The following is a 16374-nucleotide window of genomic DNA, read 5'->3' on the forward strand; positions in this document are numbered from 1 at the left end:
TTGTGAACTCCTGACCTCAGGTGATCCACCCGCCTCAGCCTCCCAAAGTGCTGTGATTATGGGAATGCGCCACTGTGCCTGGCCTAATTACAAGCACAAGCTTTTAAGATAAGATGATTAACTGGACGATTTGATAATTACAGGCCTTACTGATAAATTGTGATATGCTAACACAATAGAATTCTCTTTTTTTGTTGTTTTTTTGAGACCAAGTCTTGCATTGTAACCCAGGCTGGAGTGCAGTGGAATGATCTCAGCTCACTGCAACCTCCCGAGTCCAAGCGATACTCCTGCCTCAGCCTCACAAATAGCTGGAGTTACAGGCACCCACCACCACGCCCAGCTAATTTTTGTAGTTTTAGTCGAGACGGGGTTTCACTATCTTGGCCAGGCTGGTCTCAAACCCCTGGCATCAAGTGATCCGCCTACCTCGGCCTCTCGAAGTGCTGGTATTGCAACCATGAGCCACTGGGCCTGGCCTAGAATTCTACATAGCAATAAAAAACATACAACTGGTACATGCAACAATGTGGATCAATCTCAGAATTGGTTAGATGCCTGACACAAAAAGGTACTACAGGATTTCATCTATACAAAGTTTTAAAAAAGGCAAAACAAATCTATAATGGTAGAAGTAAGAATACTACTTATTTTGGGGGGAGATATAAACTGAGAAACAGAACAAGAGAATTCTAGGTGGTGATTATGCTCAGATGCATACATTTAAAAATAAAATCATGGTGCTCGCTTCAGCAGCATATATACTAAGATTGGTACGATACAGATTAGCATGACCCCTGCACAAGAATGACATACCAGTGTGTGAACTCCATATTTTTAGAGGTGTGTGTGTGTGTGTTAGAGAGAGACAGGGTCTCACTCTCTGTCACCCAGGCTGGAGTATAATGGCACAATCTTGGCTCACTGCAACGTCAGCATCCCAGGATCAAATGATCCTTCGGCCTTAGCCTACCAAGTAGCTGAGACTACAGGCATGTGCCACCATGCCTGGCTAATTTTTGTATTTCTGTAAGAGATGGGGTTTTGTCATGTTGCCCAGGCTGGTCTCAAACTCCTGGACTCAAGCAATCTACCCGCCTCAGCCTCCCAAAGTGCTGGGATTATAAGCAGGAGGCACTGTGCCTGGCTTGTAGGTGTATTTTAACAAAGAAGAACATTCAGATAACAAGAAAGAATTCTTGGAAATTAAGAATAAGATAGCAGAAATACAAAATCCACAGAAGAGCTAAAAGATATGGTTAAGGAATACTCCCAACTAAAGTAGAAGAAGAAGAAAGAGAAAGAATGAAATCAGAGGATTGATCAATCTAAGTCAAACATCCTAAAAATGAAAAGTCCAGAAAGAAAATAGAAAAGAAAAGAAAAAAAACCTGAGTGTTCAGCAAAAAGGATAGCAAAAGAAAGCCATACCAAACCACATATATCTTGAAATTTCATAATGCTGGGGATAAAGGAAAGATTCTACAAGTGTCCATGGAGAAAAGGGGTCTCATAAAAAATCTGAAGAATCGTAACAGCATTAGACTTCTCAATAGCAACCACCCTTGGAGAAAAAAGGAACAATGCCTTGAAAATTCTGGGTCAAAATTATCTCTAACCTGGAGTCTTTTTAGCCAGTCAAGTCAACAATGAAATGTGGGTCTAGAACAGAGATATTTTATGTGTGTGTATTTTTTAAAATAATGGAGCAAATGCCTCCCTATTTCTGCCAAGCCTCACGCTGTGGAAAGAGCAGCAACGGTCAGCAGGTGGTGGGGAAGAGCATGGAGAGAAACCTCCTGTTGGGGCCTGCTGGGACTGAGTGGAGCAGCGACAAGAAGAAAACTCTCTGGCATCCCAGGCCTGACACTAAGCACAAGATAGTAACAGCTCACAGCTGAAGGAATTTGAAGTTTTGGGTATATTAATGTTAACTATAGTAACACCAAAACCCAAACAAGGCTAGACTATTCAAACTCCAACACTCACAGTCTGATAGAAGCACAGGTATCCATTTCCAAGGCTAAATACTACTTACCTTAGTCTCTACTATTCTTCTACACATGATGTACAGAATGCAATTTTAAAGAGACAGAGAAATACCAACAAGTTATCAAGAAATGAGGCAAAAAACAGAAAAAACCCAGAGAACACTCAGATATATATTATACACTTACTAATAGTGTAACTACACACTCCCACTGCTTCACTTGACAAGCCTTAAAAGCAAACAAAAAAAACTAAAATAATTATGAATTGGTTATTTTTAAGCACCCCCCAAAACAGAAAACAACAAGTATTGGCAAGAATGTAAAGAAACTATAGTACAGCCAAAATGGAAACCAGTATGAAGGTTCCTAAAAAAATTAAAAATAGGCTGGGCACCGTGGCTCATGGCTGTAATCCCAGCACTCTGGGAGGCTAAGGCAGGAGGATCACCTGAGGTCAGGAGTCTAAGATCAGCCTGGCCAACATGGTGAAACCCCATCTCTAGTAAAAATACAAAAATTAGTTGGGCATGGTGGCACGCGCCTGTAATCCAAGCTACCCAGGAGGCTGAGGCAGGAGAATCACTTGAACCTGGGAGGTGGAGCCTGCAGTGAGCCGAAGTCGTGCCATTGCACTCCAGGCTGGATGACAGAGCGAGACTCCGCCTCAAAAAAAAAAAAAAAAATTGAAATCAGTATGTCAAAGAGATAACTGTACTCCCAGGTTCACTGCAGCATTTTTTCACAACAGCCAAGACATAGAATCAACCTAAGTGCTCATCAGTTGATGAATGGATAAAGAAAATGTGGTGTAAAAATACAAAAATTAGCCGAGCATGGTGGTGTGCACCTGCCGTCCCAGCTACTGAGGTATACATTTGTGTATATACACAACGGAATACTACTCAGCCTTAAAAAAGAACAAAATCCTGTCATTTGTGAAACAGGGATAAACTTGCAGGACATTATATTATAAACTAAAGTAAGCCAGATATAGAAAGCCAAATATCACATGATCTCATCTAGATGTGTGTATATATACAAACATACATATCTATATGTGAAATCTAAAACAGTCAAGCCTATGGAAGCAGAGAGTAGAAAGGTGGTTAATCAGGGCTGGAAAAGAGGGAGAATCGGGGAGATGTCGATCAAAGGGTATAAAACTTCACTTGGAAAGAGGAGTAAGTTCAAGAGCTCTACTGTACAATATGGTGACTACAGTTAGTAACAATGTACTATATACTTGAAAATTGCTAAGAGGGGGCAGGTACAGTGGCTCACGCTTGTAATCTCAACACTTTGGGAGGCCAAGGCAGGCAGACTGCTTGAATTCAGGAGTTTGAGACCAACCTGGCCAATATGGTGAAACCCCATCTCTACTAAAAATAAAAAATAAAAATAAAAAAATTAGCTGGGCATGGTGGTGAGTGCCTGTAGTCTCAGCTACTCAGGAGGCTAAGGCATGAAAATTACCTGAACCTGGGAGGTGGAGGTTGCAGAGAGCTGAGACTGTGCCACTGCACTCCAGCCTGGGTGACACGGCGAGACTCCATCTCAAAAAACAAAAAAAAATTGCCAAGAGTTGCTAGGAGAGTAGATTTTAAACGTTCTCACCACACCCAAAAAAATGTACGTAAGGCAGTGGGTATGTTAATTGGCTTGATCTAGTCATTCCGCAATGTATACACATATCAAAACATCTTGCTGTACACCATAAATATATACAACTTTTATTTGTCAATTAAAAAATACATTTTTTTAAAAAGAATGTGAAGAAACTGGAACCCTTATATACCGCTGGTGGGAATGTAAAATGTAGCAGCCTCTGTGGAAAACACTTTGGCAGTTTCTCATAAAGCTAAACATATGTTCATGTAAAAACTTATACATAAATTTCATAGTAGCATTATTACTATTGGAGACAGAGTCTCACTCTGTCGCCCAGGCTGGGGTGCACTGGCACAATCTCGCAATCTCGGCTGACTGCAACCTCTGCCTTTTGCAGCACTTTGGGAGGCTGAGGCAGGTGGATCACCTGAGGTCAGGAGTTCGAGACCAGCCTGACCAACATGGTGAAAGCCCATCTCTACTAAAAATACAAAAATTAGCTGGGTGTGGTGGCGGGCACCTGTAATCCCAGCTACTCGGGAGGCTGAGGCATGAGAATCGACTAAAACCAGGAGGTATAGGTTGCAGTGAGATGAGATCATGCGATTGCACTGCAGCCTGGGTGGCAGAGCAAGACTCTGTCTCAAAAAAAAGAATTACTACAGTCTTCGCATCAAAAACTATGCAAGCCAGAGGACAAAGGAATGACAATTTTAAACACCAAAAGGATAGAAAAACCTACCAACACAAAGCTCTGTACCCAGTAAAAATGCCTTCTGAAAAAGAGTATAAAAGAAAGACTATCCGTCTGGTCCAAAGGTAGTGAGTTATCCCAACTGATTGCTCAGTCAGTTACAGGTCAAACTCCCTGTTCCACTCTTCCCCTCTTCTCACTACTGCACTTGACTAGTCTTCAAAAAGACAAACAAGAAATACTATCAGACAAACACAAAATGAGAAGATTCACTGCCAGCAAAACTGTTGCTGTTAAATTGTTATTCAGGCAGAAACAGTATAACAAATTGAAATCTGGATTGACACAAAGAAATAAAGAGCACTGGGAATGGTAAACATGAGGGTAAATATAAGACATTTTTTCCTCTTAAATTTTTCCTTAAAAGATAATTGCTGTCTAAAGTAAAAACTAGTAATAACAAACCAAGGGATTTATGACACACCAAAGTAAAATGCATCAGCCGGGTGCGGTGGCTCATGCCTATAATCCCAGCACTTTGGAAGGCTGAGGTGGGTGCATCACCTGAGGTCAGGAGTTCAAGACTAGCCTGGCCAACATGGTGAAACCACCTCTCTACTAAAAATACAAAAAAAGTAGCCAGGCAGGCCGAGCGTGGTGGCTCATGCCTGTAATCCCAGGACTTTGGGAGGCTGAGGTGGGTGGATGACTTGAGGTCAGGAGTTCGAGACCAGCCAGGCCAACATGGTGAAACCCCATCTCTCCAAAAAAATTAGCTGGGCGTGGTGGCACATGCCTATAATCCCAGCTACTTGGGAGGCTGAGACAGGAGAACTGCTTGAACCCAGGGGTTGGAGGCTGCAGTAAGCCGAGACCATGTCATTGTACTCCAGCCTGGGCAACAAAGCGAGACTTCATCTCAAAAGAAAAAAAAAAAATCACAAAAGTAGCCAGGCATGGTGGCGGGTGCCTGTAATCCCAGCTACTCAGGAGGCTGAGGCACAAGAATTGCTTGTACCTGGGAGGCAGAGGCTGCAGTGAGCTGAGATCAGCTCACAGCACTCCACCCTGGGCAACAGATCAAGACTCCATCTCTAAATAAATAAGTAAATAAATAAAATGCATGACAATAATAGTGAGAGGATGGGAGGAGGGAAGTGGAAGGATAATGTTGTAAGATTCTTACACCATAAAATGGCATCACATTATTTGAAGCTAGATGTTAACAAGTCAAAAAGGATATAATGGGTCGGGCACAGTGGCTCACGCCTGTAATCCCAGTACTTTGGGTGGCCAAGGTGGGTGGGTCACTTAGACCTAGGAGTTTGAGACCAGCCTGGGCAAAATGGAAAAACTCCATCTCCACAAAAAATATAAAAATTAGCCAGGCACAGTGGCAGGTGCCTGCAGTCCCAACTGCTCAGGAGGCTTAGGTGGGAGGATCACTTGAGCGTGGGAGACAGAGGTTGCAGTGAACCCAGATCGCACTACTGCACTCCAGTCTGGGTGACAGAGAAAAACCAGGTCTCAAAAAAAAAAAAAAAAAAAAAAAAGCATATAGTAAACCCTAGACCAACCACTTCAAACAAACACACAAAAAATTAAACAGCAAATTCACAAACAGAAACCAATCATAGAGAAAACGCACCCAATCAAAAAGAAAGATGAAAAAAGAAATAAAGAACTGATGAGAAAAACAGAAAATATAAAAACAACTAGTAAGAAGGTAGATTTAAATCCAACTATACCTGGCCGGGCATGGTGGTTCATGCCTGTAATCCCAGCACTTTGGAAGGCTGAAGTGGGCGGATCACTTGAGGTCGGGAGTCCAAGACCAGCCTGGCCAACATGGTGAAACCCTGTCTCCACTAAAACTACAAAAATTAGCCAAGTGTGTTGGCATGTGCCTGTAATCCCAGCTACTTGGGAGGTTGGGGCGGGAGAATCTCTTGAACCTGGGAGGCAGAGGTTGCAGTGAGCTGAGCTCACACCACTGCACTCCAGCCTGGGAGACAGAGTGAGACTCCGTCTTAAAAAAAAAAAAAAAAAATCCAACCCTACCAACAATTACATTAAATAAAAATAATATGACACCTTATTTAAAAGAGAGATTGTCAGGATGGGGATGGTGGGGAGACAGAAGCAAGACCCAACTATATGCTATCTAAAAGAAACTCTTTTAAACATAAAGCCATAGATAGGTTAAAAGGAAATGGACAGAAAAAAGATATACCATGCAAATATTAATAAAAAGAAAACTGCAATGGTTTACTAATATGAGACAAACAAGAAGTCAGAACAGAGAATATTAACTCAAAATGGATCATAGACCTAAATGTAAAAGCAAGAACTACAAAACTTATAAGAGAAAAAAGGGAATCTATGACCTTTGGTTAGGCGAAGATCTCTTAAAATACAAAAAGTACAAACCACAAAAGAAAATTTTGACTTAATTAAAATGTAAAACCTACTTTTGAACCGTCAAGAAAACGCAAACTACAGGCCAAGCATGGTGGCTCACGCCTATAATCCCAGCATTTTGGGAGGCCCGGTGGGGGGTGGATGGCTTGAGTCCAGGAGTACAAGACCAGCCTGGGTGACATAGCAAAACCCCGTCTCCATCAAAAATACAAAAATTAGCCAGGTGTGGTGGCGCATGCCTATAGTCCCAGCTACTCAAGAGGCTGAGATGGAGAGATCACTTCAGCCCGGGAAGTGGAGCTTGTAGTGAGCCGACATTGCATCACTGCCACTTCAGCCTGGGTCACAGAGTGAGACCCTATCCAAAAAAAAAAAAAAAAAAAAAGCTCACAACACAACAAAAAACAAACAAAAAGAAATATTAAAAAAAAAAAAAGAAAATGCCAACTACAGACTGGGAGATCACATTTGCAAATCACAATCTGATAAAGTTGCTATATCCAGAATATATAAAGAATTCTTGCAACCAAATTATAAGACAAATAATTCAATTAAAACATGGGAAAATATTTGAACAGACACTTCACCAAAGAAAATATAAGAATGACAAATAAGCACGAGCAGCCCAATAATATTAGTTATCAGGGATATGCAAATTATATTAATACTTACCTATTATTACACATTTGCTAAGATGCCTACAATTAAAAAGAACGAACAATACCAAGTTCTGACAAAAATGCAAAAGCAACAGGAACTTTCATACATTGATGGTAAAATGTTATAGCCACTTTGGAAAGTGTTTGGCAGTGTTTAAGTTAAATATATACTTACCCAGCAAGCCCACTTTTAGGTATCCACTCAAGAGAAATGACAACTTATGTCCATACAAACACCTGTACACATGTTCATCACCATTTTATTTATAACAACCAAATACCTAGAAAAAAAAAGAAATATGGGTAAGCTTAAGTACAGAAAAAAATAAACAACAAAGACCCTCCCTCCCCCAGAAATATGTCATCTACTGAATGGAAAATCAAATTGTGGCATACATATATAATGGAATCTGATTCTGCAATAAAAAAGAAACCAGAGATACATGTAACATAAAAGAGTATATATTGTATGATTCCATTTAAATAACATTCTGGAAAAAGCAAAATGATAGGAACTGGTTGTTAGGGGCTGAGGTTGTGGGGAGGCCATTGATTATTAAGGGGCACAAGGAAACTTTTTGGGTGATGAAAATATTCTGTATCTTAATCAGGGTGCTGGTTACACAACTGTGTAGGTATATACAAGTGTCAACTCATCAAACTACATACTTACAAAGTTAAATTTTATTGAATGTAAATTACACTTTAACAAACATGATCTCCCATGCCCAAAGGCAAACGAAACATAAAAAGTCATGGGCAAAACCAATGTATGATGATGGAAATTAGAATGGTGGTTATCTTCAGTGGGAATGACTGGGAAGGGGCATCCAAGAGGTTTCTTGGGTGCTGGTACCCATTTGAGTGTTGGTGGCACAGATGTCTTCAGTTTGTAAAAGTTCACTGAGCTCTAGATTTGTAGACCTTACAGTAGTTATATTTTAATAAATAAGTACAAATAATAATTAGTGCTATTTTAACTGCTCATTGTAGAAAATGTGGAAAATCACATTTTAAACACAAAGAAGCAAAACATACAATTTTGGAATAGAAGAGGACTTTTTTTTTTTTTTTTTTTTGAGAGAGTCTAGCTCTGTCACCAGGCTGGAGAGCAGCAGCGCAATCTCAGCTCACTGCAACCTCTGCCTCCTGGGTTCAAGCGATTCTCCTGCCTCAGCCTCCCGAGTAGCTGGGATTACAGGCATGCGCTGCCATACCCAGCTAATTTTTGTATTTTTAGTAGAGACAAGGTTTCACCATGTTGGCCAGGATGGTCTCGATCTCCTGACCTCGTGATCCACCCAGCTCGGCCTCCCAAAGTGCTAGGATTACAGGCGTGAGCCACCACACCCACCCATGAAGGCAAAAAGTGAAAGATCTGATTAGACAAAAACATAACTAAAATAAGGTAAAACATATTGAAAATATAGTTAAAAGAAAATCGAAATTGGAAGAAAATTTTCATAACACAAAGGGTTAAGGGTTAATACCTTTACTATGCAAGAAATTTATCCAAACATAAAATAGCTAAAAGAAGCAGTATGTCATAAAAGGGAGAATTCAAATGAACTAGAAACATAAAAAGATGTTCAATCTTGGCTGGGTGTGGTGGCTAATGCCTGTAATCCCAGTACTTTGGGAGGCCAAAGTGGGGAGAACATGATCACATGAGCTCAAGAGTTTGAGACCAGCCTGGCCAACATGGCAAAATCCTGTCTCTACTAAAAATACAAAAATGAGCTAGGTGTGGTGGTGCACACCTGTAATCCCTGCTGCTTAGGAGGCTGAGAGGCATGAGAATGGCTTCAGCCTGGGAGGCAGAGGTTGCAGTGAGCCAAGATCACACCACTGCATTCCAGCCTGGGCTACAGAGTGAGACTGTCTCAAAAAAAAAAAAAAAAAAAAAAAAAAAAAGGTCAGTCTTACTAACAGTTGAGGAAATAAGATGCCATTTTCACCTATCAGGTTGGCAAAAATTAAAAACACTGATAACATCAATGCTGATGGGGTGTGGGGAAATGGGCATTTGTAAACATTCTAGGCTGGGCACATTACAGGCTCACACCTGTAATCCCAGCACTTTGGGAGGCCGAGGCAGGAGGATCGCTTTGAGACCAGGAGTCTGAGACCACCCTGGGTATCACAAAGAGACCCCGTCCTTACAAAAAATACAAAAATTAGCTGGGTGTGATGGCGTGCACCTGTAGTCCCAGCCACTCAGGAAGCTGAGGTTAGAGGATCACTTGAGGCTAGGAGTTCCAGGCTGTGGTAAGCAATGACTGTGTCAATGTACTCCAGCTTAGGTAACAGAGTGAGACTTTGTCTCTGAACACACACACGCGCACACACACACACGCGTGCACACACACACACGCGCACACACACACATACACACACACTCTCTCTCTCTCTAAATGTTAAATTTTTGACAAGTATTCTGGTACTATATAATAAAATCAGAAATATGTGTCTCCTTGAATCCAACAATCTCCCATAAGCATCTATCCAAAATTAAATATATGCGTATGTAAGGAAGGATATTTATTATAGAATTGTAATAACAAAAAAACCTAACAGCCTGAATATCCATTAATTGGGAAGTGGTCTAATTAGAGTATTGCCACATAAAACAACATTAAGTAGCTTTTATTAAAAAATTGAACTCCATGGTTTACCTTAGGGTTCACTTTTTGTTTTGTACAGTTCTGTGGGTTTTGACAAATACATGTAATGAATCCACCATTATAGAACTGTTTCACCACCCTAAAAATCCTGTGTTCTGCCTATTCATCCCTCTGCTCACCCCGAACCTTTATCAACCATTGATTTTTACTGTCTCTCTAGTTTTGCCTTTTCCAGAATGTCAAATAGTTAGAATCATAAGGCGAGTAGCTTTTTCTGGTTTCCTTCACGAAGGAATAAACACATAAAGTTCCTCTATGTCTTTCAGTGGCTTAAAAGCTCATTTCTTCTTATCACTGAGTATCACTGAATTAAATTCCGCTGTACGAAAAAAAATTCAGTTGGGTATGGTGGCGCATGCCTGCAATCCCAGCTACCAGAGAGGTGAGGTAGGAGAATCACGTGAGCCCAGGAGGTTGAGTAGAGAAAGTTATTTCAATACTTGACTGGAAATTTTAATAACTTTTTTGATTAAATTTCTCTAATAGGCTGAGTACAGTGGCTCATGCCTGTAAGCCCAGCACCTTGGGAGGCTGAGGTGGGAGGATCCCTTGAGCCCAGGAGTTTGAGACCAGCCCAGGCAACATAGTGAGATCCCATTCTCTACAAAAAGTTTAAAAATCAGCCAGACACAGTGGTGTGCACCTGTCATCTCAGCTACTTGGGGGGCTGAGGAGGGAGGATTGCTTAAGCCTGGGAGGTCAAGGCTATGCAATCAATCGGGTGAGCCATGATCACTCCAGTCCAGGCAACAGAGCAAGACCTTGTCTCAAAAAAAAATCTAAAATAGTTTAAAAACTTAGTTTTTTTTTTAGAAGTTATAACTTTACTCATAAAATATCTGATGAGAATTTTCGCTGACCAAAGAAATGCTATAATTTTGTTCTAACAGTTTTACTGAGTTGACTGTTATTCTGAGGCTGCAACATTCATTAATCATTCAACTCAGCTATAAAGAAATAAATATATAACAAGAAGAATGGCAAGCTCTAGGAAGAAAAATAAACCAGAGTTTAATGTATGTAACGTGATGAGGAGAGGTAAGATGGGGTCAAGATCTTTTAGATAAGATGACTAGGACAGACCCTAGAGATGTAACATTTGGGGAGACACCCTAATTTAAAAAGTGAGCAATGCAAATCTCTGAAGAAGTAGCTGTGATCCTAGCAATTTGATGTCAACCTTAAGAAAAAGAAAAAAATAACAATAAAAGAAAGGTCACTGGCCGGGTGCGGTGGCTCACACCTGTGATCCCAGCACTTGGGGAGGCCAAGGCAGGAGGATTGCCTTAGCCTAGGCGTTTGAAACCAGCCTGGGCAACATGGTGAAACCCTATCCCTACCAAAAGTACAAAAAATTAGCCAGGCATGGTGACGTGCATGCCTGTGGTCCCAGCAACTTGGGAGGCTAAGGTGGGAGGATCGCTTGAGTCTGGGAGGCTGAGGCTGCAGTCAGCCAAGATGGCACCTACACTCCAGCCTGGGTGACAGTGTGAGACCCTGTCTCAAAAAAAAGGGATGTTTGCCTGTAGTAAGGACTTTACACAAACTCTTATTAGTCAAAGTTTCAAATACTGCCTCTCCATCCCTGGTGATGTCCTAAAATGTTCTTTCCTTTATCACTTTCTTGGGTTCCCTTCTCCTTGAATCCCACTGCAACCCAAGCTTAGCAGAATGTTTAATAATTAAACACCAGTGTTAGGTACTCTTCTAGGTGCTAGAGAGACAGTGATAACTAGAACTTGATTCTGCCCTCAAAGCGTTAGTGGAGTTAAGTAGAACATTTGTCTCTTTCCATTTTGAAATGTTAATTTCGCATATAACAGATCAAAAGTCTTTAGTAATCACTTCCAGATCTTTAACTCCAAACTTCTTCTCTTTCTGAAGCTCTAGTATTTTTAAATGCCTGCTACATGTGCTGCCAGAACTTAAAATTCAGATTATCTAAAATTTACTTCATTAGCTTCTCTCTTCATCCCATGCTCCCAATTTCCACGAATGGTAGCAAAGTCTGACAATCAGTGGTTCTTCCCTTCTCTCTCAGGAACAGTTTACTTTCTTGGCTTGGCATTCAGGATCTTCCACAATCCACAGTGTCTGTTACTCATGAGCTCTGAGGCTTTGTCAAAATGATCTGGTCACTGAATATTTGAATATGCTGAATATGAGGAAAGACAGGCATGAAAAGTACTGGAAGCAAGGGAAGAGAAAGTCTGGTATTGCTGATCATAATGTGTGATGTTGGATGGGTAAGGAGATGACGTTGAAGAAAGCAGCAGGGCAGGTCTTAGAGTTTTCTATCTTGTATACCCAACTAAAACATCAAACTTTATTTTTTTTATTTCTTCTCACCGAACCAATTCAGTAAGAAAGGAGTTAGAACATTCAGTGGGTTACAGGGAATGACTAAAGCAGTATCTTATTTTTACCTACAGCAGCTATGTTAAACTATTTGAATAAATAAATGAATTGGAAGGGGTTGGTAGCAAAAATATTACATATTCAGAGTCATATACACATTTTTTTTTCTTGAGATGGAGTCTCACTTTGTCACCCAGGCTGGAGTGCAATGGCGCTATCTTGGCTCACGGCAACTGCTGCCTCCCAGGTTCAAGCCTGCCTCAACCTCCCAAGTAGCTGGGACTATAGGCATATGCCACCATGCCCGGCTAATTTTTGTATTTTTAGCAGAGACGAGGTTTCGCCATGTTGGCCAGGCTGGTCTCGAACTCCTGACATCAGGTGGTCCACTCGCCTCGGCCTCCCAAAGTGCTGGGATTACAGGTGTGAGCCACTGCGCCTAACCCAGAGTCACATACAATTGCTCACGTTTACAATGTAGAAGATGGATTTAAATACGGAGAGGTAAGGCTGAAGGTTGGGAGACCATAAAGGCCATTAAAAAGTCCAGACAAGAGGCCAGGCGCGGTGGCTCATGCCTGTAATCACAGCACTTTGGGAGGCAGAGGCAGGCAGATCACCTGAGGTCAGGAGTTCAAGACCAGCCTGGCCAACATGGTGAAACCCCATCTCTACTAAAAATACAAAAATTAGCCAGGCGTGGTGGCACACGCCTGTAATTCCAGCTACTTGGGAGGCTGAAGCAGGAGAATTGCTTGAGCCCAGGAGGCGGAGGTTGCAGTGAGCCAAGATTGTGCCATTGCACTCCAGCCTGGCCAACAAGGCGAGACTCTGTCTCCAAAAAAAAAAAAAGTCCAGACAAGGATAAGGAGTGCTTGCTTTGGCATCACACATACTAAAATCAGAAGGCCACAGAGATGAGCATGGCCCTTGCACACAGATGACATCAAAATTCATGAAGTATTCCATATATTTTAATGTACTGTCCTTTTGTGTGTGTGTGTGTGAGACACGGTCCTGCACTGTTGTCCAAGGTGGAGTGTAGTGGCACAAACACAGCTCATCGCAGCCTTGATCCTCCCACCCCAGCCTCCTGAGTACCTGGGACTACAGGTGCATGCCACCATGCCTCCGCTATTTTTTTAATTTTTTTTTTTTTTTTGTAGACACAAGGTCTCACTATGTTGCCAGAGCTGGTCTTTAAAAATCCTCTGGCCTTAGCCTCCCAAAGTGCTGGGATTATAGGTGGGAACCACTGGGCCCAGCCTGTACTGTCTATTTCAAAACAGATAGGAGAGGACTGTTGCATGTTCTCACCACAAAGTGATCAACATGTGAGATGATGGAGACACTAATTAACTTGATTTGATCATTACACAAAGTATACGTATATCAAAACATCACACTATACCCCAGAAATATGTACATTATGTGTCAACTAAAAATCAAACTAAAAGAGATAATGGAGTTCCCAACAGTAGGAATGGAGAAAAAAGGCAAATTTGAGAAATATTTTTCTTTTCTTTTTTTTGCTTCTATTCACTATGAATACTATATTATAGTTTGACAATTTATTTATTTATTTGCACAGTCTTACTCTGTGGCCCAGGCTGGAGCGCAGTGGTACAGTTGCCACTCACTGCAGGCTCAATCTCCCGGGCTCAAGCGATTGTGCCACCTCAGCCTTCCAAATAGCTGGGAAAAAAAAAAAAAAAAAGTTTTTTTTTTTTTTTTTAAATTCTTAGTAGAGACGAGGTCTTGCTATGTTGCTCAGGCTGGTCCTGAACTCCTGAGCTCAAGTGATTCTCGTGCCTCAACCTCCCAGCCTCTCATACCTGGGATTACAAATGTGAGCCACCACACCTGGCCAGAGAAATATTCAGAAGTTAACATTAGGGAAGCTTGGCACTGACTCGATTTGGAAGCATGAGGGAGGAGCAGGTGGAGAAGGAATCCACGCTGATTCCTGCGTTGGATGACCAAGTGGAGTTGAGTCAGAAAGTGAATCCAGGCCACGCATGGTGGCTCATGCCTGTAATCCCAGCATTTTGGGAGGCCTAGGCAGGCAGATCACCTGAGGCCAGGAGTTTGAGACCAGCCTGGCCAACATGGCGAAAACCCGTCTCTACTAAAAATAGAAAAATTAGCTGGGCGTGGTGGGACACGCCTGTAATCCCAGCTACTTGGGAGGCTAAGACAGGAGAATCGCTTGAACCTGGGAGGTGAAGGGTGCAGTGAGCCGAGATCGCACCACTGCACTCCAGCCTGGGCAACAGAGCAAGACTCTGCTGCCCCCCACCCAAAAAAAAGAAAATCCAAAAATCAAGAAAAGGGGGGAAAAAACAATGAAATGCCCTTAGTTTTACTCATATAAGCCTGAAGGACTTCTGGGGATGGCCAAGGGCAAATGTGCAGCAAACATTTGTATACATCAGTCTACAACTCAGAGGGAAAGTACAGGATTCTGTTATCAGACTATAGGAAGTAGCAGCAATTAAAAACTAGGAAAGTAGGTTGGGCATGGTGGCTCAAGCCCATTATCCCAGCACCTTGGGAGGCTGAGGTGGGTGGATCCCCTGAGGCCAGGAGTTCAAGACCAGCCTGGCCAACATAGTGAAATCCATCTCTACTTAAAAAAATACAAAAATTAGCCGGGCATGGTGGCACAAACCTGTAGTCTCAGCTACTAGGGAGGCTAAGACAGGAGAATCAATTGAACCTGGGAGGTGGGGGTTGCAGTGTGCTGTGATCACACCACTGCACTCCAGCCTGGATGATAGAGCAAGACTCTGTCTCAAAAAAGAAAAAATCCAAACTAGTAAACTGGATGTGCCTGCTACATATGAATTATACAGAATGATAGCAAGCAGCAGGCCAAGCATCCTATAACAGACAAAAATGAAAAAAGAATGGGAAGAAAACCAGAAAAGTAGCCAAATGACAGCTAATATTAACTGATCATTACCATTCTAGGTTACTGTGTCAGCCTCTTCACATGAATTGCTTCACTGAACCATCCCAGTAACCCTAAAAGATAGTCCTTTTATTACAATGTTTTAGATAAGGAAGCTGAGACAGGTATTGCATGATAGCTGAGAATGGGTATAGAGTCAGACTGCCAGAGCGCAAATCCTGGCTTTACTAGCTGTCTGTTTCAGTTTCCTATAGTTTAAACAGGAGATAGCAATACCAACGCTACAGGGTTTCATAAATTAATTACCACGTTAAGTGCTCAGAATGGTGCCTGGCACAAAAGCAGCACTCAAATACCACTAGGTGGGAGTATAAAGAATGTCAAAGAAATGCAGTATGTACTGTCAAATGATAACCTGCAGAATAAACTAGTATTTGACAGGATTTCTACCCCTTTTATATATAAATATATGTGTAAGTATATATATACTTATGTATGTGTATTGACTAGATGCTTCTAAGGTGAATTCATAATACAAATGTTCCCCTACAAATGCTACCCTAATTCATCAAGCAGAAAGAAACTTTAACATATTAATGATTTTTAAAATTTCCACTGTTAATTGGTAGATGAAGTAAGATTAAGCCAGAATGAGGCTTTTCCTGACACTGGATAGTATAATCATGTAAACATATCTCTCAGACAATAAAGCAATATTTTATAAATATTTATCGACAGCTACAGACTTCGTTTTGCATTTTGAGGTTGATTCACTACTTAATTTTCCAAATTAGGAGACCATTCAAAAGGACTACATTGAAATAGAAATCAAAACAAATAGAAATCAAAACAAATCCCTAAACGTAAATATTTATAGCCTGTATAATACTCATGTAAAAATATAGCAGAACTAGTTCTTTTAACCACTTTGGTGTTATAATGTGGGAAGATCAGAATCTACTAAGTTCTAAACTCATTTCCTCTCTACTGAACACAGTAAAAAACCCTGATATCAGAGAAATAACAAACAAAAGGCATAATTATT

General features: G+C 41.3%; 1 protein-coding gene, 1 non-coding gene and 1 pseudogene across 4 annotated transcripts in view; 2 read left to right on the forward strand and 1 right to left on the reverse strand.

Moving 5' to 3' along the window:
* Positions 1-16374, reverse strand: part of WDR89 (WD repeat domain 89) — a 66201-nt gene that overhangs the window by 41615 nt on the left and 8212 nt on the right. For all 3 annotated transcript variants that reach the window (XM_030811928.1, XM_030811936.1, XM_003267790.4), the window contains exon 2: positions 7549-7654. The gene's annotated coding sequence lies outside the window, so the exon portion shown is untranslated. The remainder of the gene's footprint in view (positions 1-7548; positions 7655-16374) is intronic.
* Positions 741-839, forward strand: LOC115836026 (annotated as a pseudogene).
* On the forward strand, positions 13287-13390 carry LOC115836029. The gene has a single exon (XR_004031033.1). It is a non-coding gene; the product is annotated as a U6 spliceosomal RNA (small nuclear RNA).

The sequence above is a fragment of the Nomascus leucogenys genome, chromosome 1a (genome assembly GCF_006542625.1).
Source record: "Nomascus leucogenys isolate Asia chromosome 1a, Asia_NLE_v1, whole genome shotgun sequence".
NCBI lineage: Eukaryota > Metazoa > Chordata > Mammalia > Primates > Hylobatidae > Nomascus > Nomascus leucogenys.